This window comes from Miscanthus floridulus, chromosome 18 (genome assembly GCF_019320115.1).
Source record: "Miscanthus floridulus cultivar M001 chromosome 18, ASM1932011v1, whole genome shotgun sequence".
NCBI lineage: Eukaryota > Viridiplantae > Streptophyta > Magnoliopsida > Poales > Poaceae > Miscanthus > Miscanthus floridulus.
In genome coordinates, this window is record NC_089597.1 from 52,310,823 (window position 1) to 52,323,372 (window position 12,550).

The 12,550-nt window shown below is 40.2% G+C and overlaps 1 pseudogene; it reads left to right on the top strand.

Moving 5' to 3' along the window:
- Window positions 1–3,103: 3,103 nt before the first annotated feature.
- Window positions 3,104–11,576, top strand: LOC136523839 (L-type lectin-domain containing receptor kinase SIT2-like; annotated as a pseudogene).
- The last annotated feature ends 974 nt before the right edge of the window (window positions 11,577–12,550 follow it).

Below are 12,550 nucleotides of genomic sequence, written 5' to 3' on the forward strand. Positions count from 1 at the left end.
TATCTGAAACGCATGAAACATACGTTGTAACATGTGCTCATCTACTTGCTGTCGTCCAATAGAGGTTCGTTGACGTAGAGGTCGCCCATGGTCTACAGACCTCGGCTATGCGCAACGTGAGTTCGAGCTGGAGGCGCGAGGCATAAGTGGCGGGCGACGCGAGGTGTGAATAGCGCATGGCACGAGGCGCGGGTGGGGCGCACGAGTTACAAGGTGCAGGGGCATGAGGTGCGAGGCGCGGGGGTAGGCGGGTTCGTCCCATCCGGCCGGACGGATGCTCGGTAGAGAGCATTGCCGTTGGAAAATAGGGAGGCCTGACATCAGGTTTGTTACCTTAGGACATGTTTGATACAAGGGTTTTAATCGTTGGCTAGCTAAAAATTAGTTAAAATTAGCTCTAATTCTTCAAAACAGTAGGGCTAATAGACGTTTTACTAGTTGTTAGCCAACTAGCTAACCATCTTTAGCTAATTTGGACTAATTTTTTACCCTAACTAGTAATGAGCTCTAGTGATCAAAATAGGCCCTTAGTTTTGTAGTAAGTTATGCTCCCACTACTATAGAAAATGATTTTCAGCAATAGTACCTCTTTTCGAAAGAGGCGGCTCACTACAAATCGGTCCGAGTTACATCTACAAATGCCACTATTTTTAGAGGTTGCTGAAAAATAGAGCCGCCTTTAAAAATAGGAGATGCATAGTAAAATTTGATTTTTTTTCAAAGGATATCTTATAGAGAAGTTGTAAATCTCGAAGAATTATATGTACAACTTTGTAGTTGATAACTTTTTTTATTTAAAATAATCTATTTAAGAAAAATTACGTTTGAATTTTTCACATTTGAAATTTGCATTTTTCAAATGACTTCAGATGGAGAAACAATCAAAATCAAAGTTGTAGATCTCAAAAAGTTAATCAACTTTACAGTTGATAACTTTTTTATTTAAATTTGTTTAGGGACAAGTACTCATTTCAAAATCTTATGAAGATAAGACGAGGAGAAAGAATATTTCGTATGAACACAAAGTGAATTATGGAGTGGAAGATACACGTGAGGCCTGAGGTCTAGAGGAGGCTTCTGTTCTCAACCATCTCTACAAATCATTAATTTAGAGACGAAAGAGTAAAGGCAGCTGAGCTAGCCGCTTCTCCAGAGTTTTTCTGTAGTTTCCGTTTTGTAGTTCAACTTGAACCATGAGAGTGGGCGCGGCTTTGCAAACGAGCCATGATTCTTCACATGCATCCCAATCCCTACTTCGCTAGAAACAAATCAAAGCCTTCTAGTCAATGATGACGGTATGTGTTTCTTCCTACTAAGTCACAATGTTCAGACGGAAAAGTAGCTAGGTTTCTAGAGAGCTTGCTGTTACGTTCCTGTCGATCATTCATGGTTTTCTGTTGGCTGGCAAACATCAAAGAAACTTGTATTCCAGGTAACAATTTATATATATATATATGACCGATGGATATGAACTTATCAACTACGACCTCCAGAGAAACAAGATTGATTAATGGTTGTCCATCAACAGCAGGTTCAGATTACACAGGACCGGGCAACTGGGAATCCTTTTGCGTCGCTGACATGAGTACACCAAGGAAGATATTTGTGGCGTTGCTAGCTGTTGCTATTCTATAAGACACTGTTTAGATCCGCTCGGCTAGGTTAGTTGATAAAAAGTGGCTAATTTGAATCCAGCGATACATATCCAGATAATTGTTAGCTTGACGTCTAGCTAGCAATAGTCACACTAGCTACCGTAACCTAACTAAGACGAGCTAATATGTTAATTAAAGTCACTTTTGCGGTTTTGCCTTATCATATATCTCTGTTCACACGCTGTACTAATAGCTTTTAAATAAAGACGAGGAATAGTATAGACAAAGCTACCAATAAGTCCACTTTTTAGCTTGTCTCCAAATAACACCCAACTACTACTTAGTGTGTGTGTGTATATATATATACACACACACTATTAGCTAACTAACTATTACTCTCTTACTCTCTCTGATCTAAGTATAAGTTGTTTTAGCTTTTCTAGATAATTTTTCATATGTATTTAGATATATGTTATATTAAGTATATATAACGAAAGCTATTTATCTATCCATAGTTGTAAGATGCATATACAAAATAAGTATTTCATCAATGACAGATAAAAGAAAGTTGAAGTAAAGTAGTTACATATGTAGTTGCATGCATGTCAGTTGAAGGAAATATAGGAAAATTAACTTTTTGTGGTACAACATTTCTTAAAAGCTGATATATATTGCATTTTTTATTGATTTCCTGAAAGGCAAAAATTTGAATTGTGCTGAATATTTTGTCAACATTTTGAGCTGACAAGGGCACCCATGAAATACGGACAGAAGCGACGAAGACGCAGACCTTGTGTGGTTCACTCAACTTCCTCCGTGCAAGTAAACGATGGATATACTCCCTCCATCATATATAGCTAGAATACAGTTCTAGCACAGTATTGTATGTCAAGTTTCACAAATTATATATAAAAAATATAAACATTTATACCATAAAATAAGTATCATTAGATTTACCATGAGATATATTTTATAATATATTTATTTGGTGTTAAAAACATTAATATTTTTATTTATATATTTGGTCAAACTTTGAATATAGAAAAAAATACACTTAGAATTGCATTCATTTTAGGCCAGAGGTAGTACGTAGCAAACCGTGATGCATTCCCAAGAAAGACGTAGCAAACCGGGATGCATGTCACACGTGTCAAAGTCGTCTCACATGTCACGCATCGGACAAGCTTTGAATTCTCAAGAGGCAAGATGCTCTTTGTACGCCTTCTCCTGATGATCATCTTCCTTGGCCTCCACCTTCAAGCGTCGTACACCACAAGACCAATAGTTTTGATTCAGGTTCGTGCATTCTAAGCAGGGCACCGTCTTCTTTGTAAATGTAGCTGCCCACAGTTGTGCTGACACATGAAAATACGGAGAGAGGCGACTAAGGCCGTAAGACGTAAGCGGACCTTGCGTGGTTCAATCGACTTCCTCCCTGCAAGTAAAAACGATGGATATACATAGCGGGGAGCAACTGTGCTGTGCAAACCGTGATGCACGCCCAAGAAAGTACAGCCACTTCAAAACATCGTTTGATCTTTCTCACATGTCACAGATCGGACATGCTTTTTTAGAATTCTCAAGAGACAAAATGCTCTTTGTACGCCTTCTCTTGATCGTCTTCCTTGGCCTCCACCTTCAAGCGTCGGACACCGTTGCCGACGACGACCAATTTGTCTACTCCGGCTTCAGAGGATCGGGCCTCACCGTGGACGGAACCGCCGCCGTCACGTCGGACGGCCTCCTCCAGCTAACCAACGGCACGGCCTACCTCAAAGGTCATGCTTTCCACCCGACCCCGCTGCGGCTCCGCGACTCGGCAAACGGCACCGTGCAGTCCTTCTCCGTCGCCTTCGTGTTCGGCATCGTCTCCGTGACTCCGTGTACCCCGACTTCAGCGCGCACGGCATGGCCTTCCTGATAGCTCCAGGCAAGGACTTCTCCTCTGCTCTGCCGGCCAATTACCTGGGCCTCACCAACGTCCAGAACAACGTCACCGCCAGCAACCACCTGCTCGCCGTGGAAATCGACACCATCCAGAGCGTCGAGTTCAAGGACATCAACGCCAACCACGTCGGCATCGACGTCAACGGCCTGCAGTCCCTGCGATCCTACAACGCCGGGTACTACGACGACGAGAGCGGTGAGTTCCAGAACCTGAAGCTTATCAGCCGTCAGGCCATGAAGGTCTGGCTGGACTACAGCGGCGAGAAGAAGCTGATCAACGTGACGCTAGCTCCACTCAGAATAGCCACCAGAGCAGTCAGACCACTGCTCTCCGTCTCCTACGACCTCTCGACGGTGCTCACGGACCTAGTCTACCTGGGCTTCTCGTTGGCGACCGGTCGTGTCAACTCGCGGCACTGCGTTCTTGGCTGGAGCTTCGGCAAGAACAGGCCGGCTCCTGCCATTGACGTCTCCAAGCTGCCGACCTACCTCGGGCTGGTCCCAAACCGCGGTCCAAGGTCCTGGAAATCGTCTTACCCATCGTTACAGCAACGTTGGTGTTTGGTTTTGGAGGTGCCGCTGTTCTTCTTGCGCGGAGGAGATTTAGGTACGCGGAGCTACGCGAGGACTGGGAGGTTGAGTTTGGGCCACACCGGTTCTCGTACAAGGATCTTTACCACACGACTGACGGATTCAAGGATAAGCATCTGCTCGGTGAAGGAGGTTTCGGGAGGGTTTACAAGGGAGTTCTTGAGCCATCTATGCTAGAGGTTGCCGTGAAGAGGGTGTCCGTGTCCCACGAATCAAGACAATGGATGAAGGAGTTCGTTGCCGAGATAGCAAGTATCGGCCGCATCCGGCACCGTAATCTTGTGCAGCTGCTCGGTTACGGCCGGAGGAAACGTGAGCTTCTTGTGGTCTATGAGTACATGCCAAATGGTAGCCTTGACAAATATCTTTAGGCCACGGAAATCATTCCCAGCCGCACAGATCACTCGCAAATTTGTACTAGCCACAAAGGCCCGGTTTGGCTTACCGAGAAACCGGCTTATTCGGCTTTTTTTTTCAGCAAAAACAGTGTTTTTCTCTCACGTCAATTTAGCCAGAACAGTGTTTTCAGCCAGTTTCAGCCAAGTTTCAGCAACTTTGACATGTCCTCCATCTCACATCCGGATCTGGTGGCGAGCTTTGGCACGATCTCCGACCTATCAGGAGGAAGATAACAACAGAGTACATTGGTACGACTTATACTTTGCTTTATCTGACAACGTAACAATCCAGGGTTCGAGCAGTTAACAGCATTTGTGTGTTTCGTGGAGAGTAGAACATGTCGTGTGTAGTGCCAAGATGTCAAGTGATTCCAATACGGGCTGTACTTGTACTATATAGTCTCCTGCTCTCGAGCGCACGGTCGCATAGATGAGGGCACGAGGCTCTGTTTCTTTATAGATGCTTCCGTGATTTTTTGTTCTTCATCAGCTGAGCCTTGTATTTTGATTCTAGAACTAGTCTTTATGAAATACTTTTAAGGTGATCAATTATTTCTTTTTTGTATTTTGATTTTTAGGTGCAAGAATAGGGATTTGCTATATTCCAGGTGTCTGAAATATAAACTTTTTCAGGCTACAGTCAGATCTGTCCGCAGCTGCTTCTGTCACTCACGCACTAATAACGGGTCCGCGAATGAACCCGTGAACCCACCCAGCCACCGTGAACCCACCCAGCCACTTACCGGGCCCATCCAAACCTTAACGGGCGCATGAACCGTAACCCGCTAACTAAAGTTGCTGCTCATTTGGGCCAAAATGCAACAATCGGCCCAAAAAAACATACGTACAAGCAAAATGAAAAAATAATAAATCTGCCACTGCACCCTCCAGCAAGAAAGAAACACACGCCGATCAATTCCGGATCCAGATAACATGCGTTAAGAAAGAGAAGAAAATCAGTAAAAATTGAAAACCACAACAAGATGAACAACAAGAGAGGAAAAGAAGATCAGCAGAAAAAATATGATCCTGAAAATTTTCAGAACATAAATATGAAAATTGCACATTTCAAATACTGCAACTTGAGTCGCGGTCTTCTCGCATTACACAGGCGAGGATAAGACTTGCCACTGACAATCTTCCTAAGACCCCGCACAGAGCGAGACCTCTCTGCACTGGGTACGCCTTTTTTCAAATACTGCAACTACTACTTGTTATTAATACAATTATACTGAATAGGTATATAATTAGAAAAACTAGCTCATGCATGTGAACCCTGCTGAAAGTTTACTACTTATAGTCTTAGGTGCATCTTCTCAGTTCAGCTGTTAGTTCTTCTTGTACCCTTCTATTATGGTAACGTATCAGGTGCAAACCAACCAACCTGTGCAAACATGAAAACTACCAATCAGGACTACTAGATGCTGATCCAATGGATGGGGTGAGAGGTGAGATTTTTTTGTGCTTAAGCCCCCACCTGCTGGCCTTTTTTTGCGCTTAAACCCCCTTACCCCATCCATTGGATCAGCATCCATTGATCCTGATCGGTAGTTTCTAAGTTTGCACAGGTTGGTTGGTTTACCTGATATGTTGCCTTCTATTATAACCCCATGTTGTCAAAACTTCCACAAACTTTATCATAGAAATTGAAGAAGTATTCAGTTCTGTACATTGCTAGAATGGTACATAAGTTAAGTAAATCAAAAGCTATAGGACAAGTGAAGAACTAAACCTCGCATCAAAGTGCCTAAGTAACAAATTGACGCAAGGATTTACAGTAAGTCCTGCATTTTCTAGTCATACGGCTAAAAACACAAATCACAAAAGGGGCAGACCCAGTGCCGTTGGCTCCCACATGAGTAGGGTCTGGGGAAGGAAAAAACCAAGGCAAGCCTTCCCCCGCAAAATCTACGGAGAGGCTGCTTCGAACCCATGACCTGGTGACTCAGTGAGATAGCTCTCACCACTACACCAGGCCTGCCCTTCTAAAAACACAAATCATAATTAACAGAAAAAACACAACTAACTTGCAGCAAACTAGGCAAGTTACAAGTACCAAAGGCCAGTCAGCTGGCGCATATCAGGAGAGAGGCTTCCATCGAAATGATTGCCCCGCAAGCCCCTAGTAATTATAGTTACTAATTTAGCCACAAAACTAAGAAGAAATTGCTTGATGTTTCAGTAACACTTATGTGTTTGAATGTCATTTCACAAGAATGTATCCAAACCATAAAAACTTAATAATGCTGCCCAGCTTTTCCTGAGCAGGTAGGCCCTTAAATATATTAACAATGTAGGTATAGCACTAGCAGTCCAGCACTAGTACAAACTTTTTGAAAGGATGACTTTGTAGCACCCGGTTTTAAGGACAAAATCAGATACACACTATATGACTCTAGAAAGTCAAATCTCACATATAGCTATAAGTAAAAGTAATATCAATAGACAATACTTAATATATAACATACTTAGTATAAAGGACATAACCTTAGATAGCAAACAGCGTAAAGACAACTCTGATCTTCGGGTGAAGACTCTAATTTCACAGGAACAACTGATTGGTTGATCACAAGTTGTACTGTAAGTCCTAAATGTTTGCTTACAGATAAGTCCTTAGGGAGAGGAATCTTGAGCACCATAAAATAGCCAAATGCTCTAGCCTCTTGTTCCATGTTGCTAAAAAGCATCTTTTAATGTTTATTGTATATTCCATTAGTCAAGTTACAAGATCATGGTTGTAGTTGAGCACTAGCATCATGCTGCCCAATGCAATACCCCATAGGTATTAAGGCACAAGGTACAAAGTACTAGGAAATCCTTGTAATTAAGGTAGACACGTGCAGCATGAATTAAATGATCAAAGGTGTATAGAACAACAAGGATGATCACATGCTATACTTGCCTTCAACTCAGATCCTTCTTCTATTGAATTGTAACCTCCAAAGGACTTCTTCTGGATCACCAACTTCTTTTATATCATCAACGCAAAGCTTATCGACTGGACATGATCATAAAGCACCACACAAGCATCTATGCAATCATACACGAAGCAAACAATAGAACTAAATTAGAACAGTACACCAAACATATGAAACAAGTAAAAAGGTTTTAAAGATGTTCTACACGTTACTACGAACACACAGACGCGAAAAGCACGTTAATCGGAGCTATAACGGAAAAGTTATGAATTAAATAAGATTTTCTTTAATAAAATAATAAATTAAATTTTAACCTCGAATTTTAAAAGTTCAAAAATATATTTAACAGTAGGATGTTACGAATCTAACGCAACTTGAATAGATCAAAACGGAGTTAAAACGAAGATTTTATGGCCTAAATAAGACTAGTAGCAAAACTGAAAATATATGAAAGCGTATTTTGGATCAAACAAAGAAACTACGTTTTCAAAAGAAGAAAACGTATTTTGAATCTAACAGAGGGATTTTACGTTTTCTGAAAGAGAAAACGTATTCTGAATCTACTAGAAAGAAACTACGCTTTCAGAATCGAAAAACGTATTCTGGTAGTGCACCATGGACTGCGGGTTATATTACGCGAAACTGCAGGGGCTCTCTTTTGCAAATAAACCCAGCGAAGGGGTAAGAGCGATCTTGGACCATTGGATTGAATCTGGACGGCCTAGATTAGAAAAGAGGGGGAGAGAGTCACCGGCCGGAGAAGAAACCGGCGTGGCGGAGCTCCATTGCCGACGGCGAGAAGCTCCCTGGAGCGCTTGGTTTGGATCCTAGAGGCCAAGGTTTGACGAGCCAAGAGCATAGGGAATAAGAAGAGAAGACGGCGAACTCACCTAGGGCCTTCTTACGGTCGATGGCGGGTCTACGGCGTCGGGCAACGCGACAGCGACGACGAGAGAAGGAGAAAAATCTAATTTTCTACCAGAGGAATTTCCTAAACTAGGGGCTCCCCTTACGGTAGTTTTTATGTGCTTTGGCTAAGGGGTGGTACATATTTATAGGGAGAAAAACTCTCCACATCTACATCAACTAGCAATATAGTACTAATTGATGTTGCACCCTCCACATTTACTAATAGACCTAAATAATCATTAAAGCACATTAGTAAATAAATGCATGGGTCTTTAAAATTTATTAGGATTATTACACATGAGCTTTGAGAGTTGGTTGGAAAATAAGATATATTATTTATTTTCGGAATTAATTAATTTCGTGAATAAAATAATTCTAGAAAAGTCCAGAATTGATATTTAAGCTACGAAAAATACTTAGAGACCTCCGAAAATTTAGGAAAAATTCCTAGAGACACTTTGAAACATGATGAACCCAAATAAAGTATTTGGAGCTCATGAAAAGATTGTTGGGAACTTGGAACATAAAGATTAAGGTGAAGGAGGTTGGAATTAAATTCCAGAAAGAAGTCGGAAAATTCCTAGAGATAGATATTCGTCTCCTAAACGTATTTTGAAAAAATACATTTTGCACATAGAAACACAAAGTGCGACCAGCATGAATGCAACAAACACGTTTCTACCTTAAGATAAATTTTAATCTAATAAAAATTTATTATTTCTCCATGTTTTCATGACCATAAAAATAAAAATTAAATCATTTTAGCTTTATTTCAAGATAAGCAAAATTTAGGGTGTTACAACTTACAAGTATTGAAGAACCTCATTCCAATAGATAAGCCTTGGTATCTCCCCAGTCAGATTATTTTGTGCAAAGTCCCTAGAGTGCGCATCACATTAGAAATTCTGAACCATCCTAGTTGATCCAACTTATAAGAATCATGTAGCAATAGTAACTTACAAAATCTTCAAATTTGGGAGCTTTAACAATATTGATGGGATCGCACCAATCACCTGGTTGTTCTTCAATATCCTAGAAATCACAAAAAAACACAACATCTATAAAAACATCCAAAGCCAAAATGACAGGTATTTCTATACATTTCAGAGAGAAGAAGCCTCCCAAATTTTCCGGGAGCTTTAGCTTTGATATTGAAAATGGTATGTCACCATACAAGTTGTTGAAGGAAAAGTCCCTAAACGAAAAAGGCAAGTTTGAATAAAAGCACTATATGCTAAAACCTACAGGGCACAACCACAAATAAACATGTTACTCAAAGTTCAACTTACAGCATCATGAGTGATGAACAATCGCCAATTTCATCAGGGATCTGCCCGGATAGCCCATTTGACTTCAGATTGCTGAATGTAAATGCAAAGGACACCAATTAACATAGGTCAGGAAACTAAATCCAAAGTAGTGAGCACGTAGCCCAACACAAGCGCAGACAAGGACCTTTGAATATAACCATTGCAAGGACAAGTACTGGCACAAATTATAGTAAAACAGAATCACATAAATGTGGTGTGTGCTGGCATAAATATCTGAAATGTGTCGACACAAATCAGCACTCACAATAAACAAATATGTGGTGTGTGCTAGCACAAATCACAATTAACAAAGGAAAAAGTGTGTTAGCACAAATCACAAGTAACATTTTTTTCTATGAAAGGAGAAAGACAAAAAATTGGTGTGTGCTTGCACAAAACACAATCAACAAAGGAAAATATGTGTTAGCACAAATCACAATAAACAAAGAAAAAGGTGTGCTAGCACAAATCACAAGAAACAATTTTTTTCTATGAAAGGATAAAGACAAAAAATTGGTGTGGGCTTGCAAAAAACAAAATAAACAAAGGAAAATGTGTGTTAGCAAAAATCACAAAAAATTACTAAAAACAAGCTGCTAAACGTTATGCGCAAAGATTAACAATCATGAGAGCAAGGATAAGGAGCATAGTGATGCATAGTTTACCAGAGGGGGCCACAAGGTGCTGGGACATCCAAAGCTGTGAATCTACTGATGCATTGGGCAGCTTGTCCTTCGTCTACCTTAAGAATCTACTGCATAACAAAAGAGAAAGAGAATCAAGTTTAGATACTGCAACAAGAATAGTAAATGAGGGTGGTAGGGCTAATAATGATCAAGAGCTCAAAATGTGATAATGGAGAAGGGATCACACCTGCTCTGGTTTCATCTTGAACTCCTTGCCTCCAATGATGAACAAAATGTCAGGTATGGACCAATGACTGGCACAGTCAATGGCTGATTATCCCCATGGGACTAGGTAGACGCTCAAAAAGCTGTCATAATGAAACAGTTAAGCACAATAGAGTACTAAGTGGTACCGAAACACCCTGCAATAAAAGTCAGTTCAGATGTACCAGGAACCAGGAACAAGAAACCAAATCCATAGTTTAGAATACACAAACCTCAGATAGCACAAGATGTAGGATCTGTTGTCCATATTGAGAAACAACAGTCTTGCACTCCTGGCTGACTATACTAGCAACACCAATCTTTTCATTCATTTTAGTAATTATGGCCTGCATTGATCAGATTAACTTGTAAGCACCAGAGCAACATAGGGTGGAACACAAAACTAAGCCAATATATCCTTGTGCAGGTGCATAAGGAAGGACTTCAAGAAGTCATAGATGAAGATTTTTTAAGGAAAATGGGTATTGGATGTGATGACAGTCGACTCGAACTTACTCAGATTTCAGAGATAACGGCTAACATAGATTGTGAACAGGTTTGAAAGGAAAATTGGGTCCCCTTACTGAATATTTCAATTCAAACATTGTGCCATTAAATTTGAAATAAACTACTAAGTTATAATCTAAACAATTTGTCATTTTATATGCAGGGTGCTTCTACAAGAGATTTGGAAATGAATATTGAAAGTTATTACAAATTTGATTCAAACAATATAAATCCCAATTATACTAATGAGGTAAATAAAAATTCCACTTATTGCATATTACGACAACTACAATTGCAGGGCTTCATGCTTGCATTTTACACTATTCCTGATTGCAACTAATGATAATTGTGTTTAATTTATTTGTTTCTCATGAATAGGAGAGTTCAACAGCACTAGTTACCTACAACTGCTATGGACAAGAGCAACAAACAAAAGAAATGAATGTGAGTTTCCAAAATTCATACCTCACATTTATAAAAAATCTGTGCTGATACTACTCAGGTTAGCTAACTGATAACATTCCAAAATTCCCAACATGAAATCCTAAACACACAATCCAACAATATAAGGCCAATGCTATAGTAACTCCTAGAGACTAGCCATATTCTGTATTGGACCAAACCTGCTCAGTTGCTGTAATCAGAGCCGCTACTAAAGAACCTGATGACCACATTAATTCAAATACTAACACAAGTAGTGTCTAGTGCCAACATAGGCCTACAGGTTTGGTACCAAAAGGACGCCTCATTTTAGGATCTTCAACAAAATTTCCTAAGTCATCTTCATCATCAAACAATCTAAATGAAGGTACACTAGGACTATTAAAGTAGGGAGTCTTTTTAGTACAAGGTTTCTCAACATTTGGTTTTCCTGCTTAATCAAATGGAAAATGGTAAACAAAATTGAAACTTATAGGTGACAAGAATGGATATTGCACATGTTAAATACCATAATTGCAGCAACTCAAATGTGCAATTGTCTGATAATAAATGTGCAATCTAGAAATAGATACTAACCAGTACGATCCAAAGCAGGAGCTGCAGTTTCAGCCAATGGATTTCCTTTTGAATGATAGGGAATTGTTTTTGGCTCTGAAACTTGCAACAATTTCACTTTATCTTTGGACTAAAAATAAATAGAAAAAATGGTTGTCAACTATCACATGATCACAACAAATACATAAAATGGTTCTACATAGAAAATGTAGAATACAAGCTAAGGAAAGTGTAGAGAAGGAAGCACAGACCGAAAACAAAAGATTCAAACAGCCCCTAGGCTGGACTACAACAGCAGCAGCAACATTACATCTATGCTAGCTGCAAGCGTAGAGAGACTAGGGACTAGAGACTAGTGAGAAAGCTCAACAGTACATCTATGCTAGCTATAGGGAATGCCGAGACAGAGAGAGAGAGAGACATAAATAAACAAAACAATCAAATGAGCTCAAAAGCAGATGCCCCATGCCCCCTTCAAACAAAATGGAT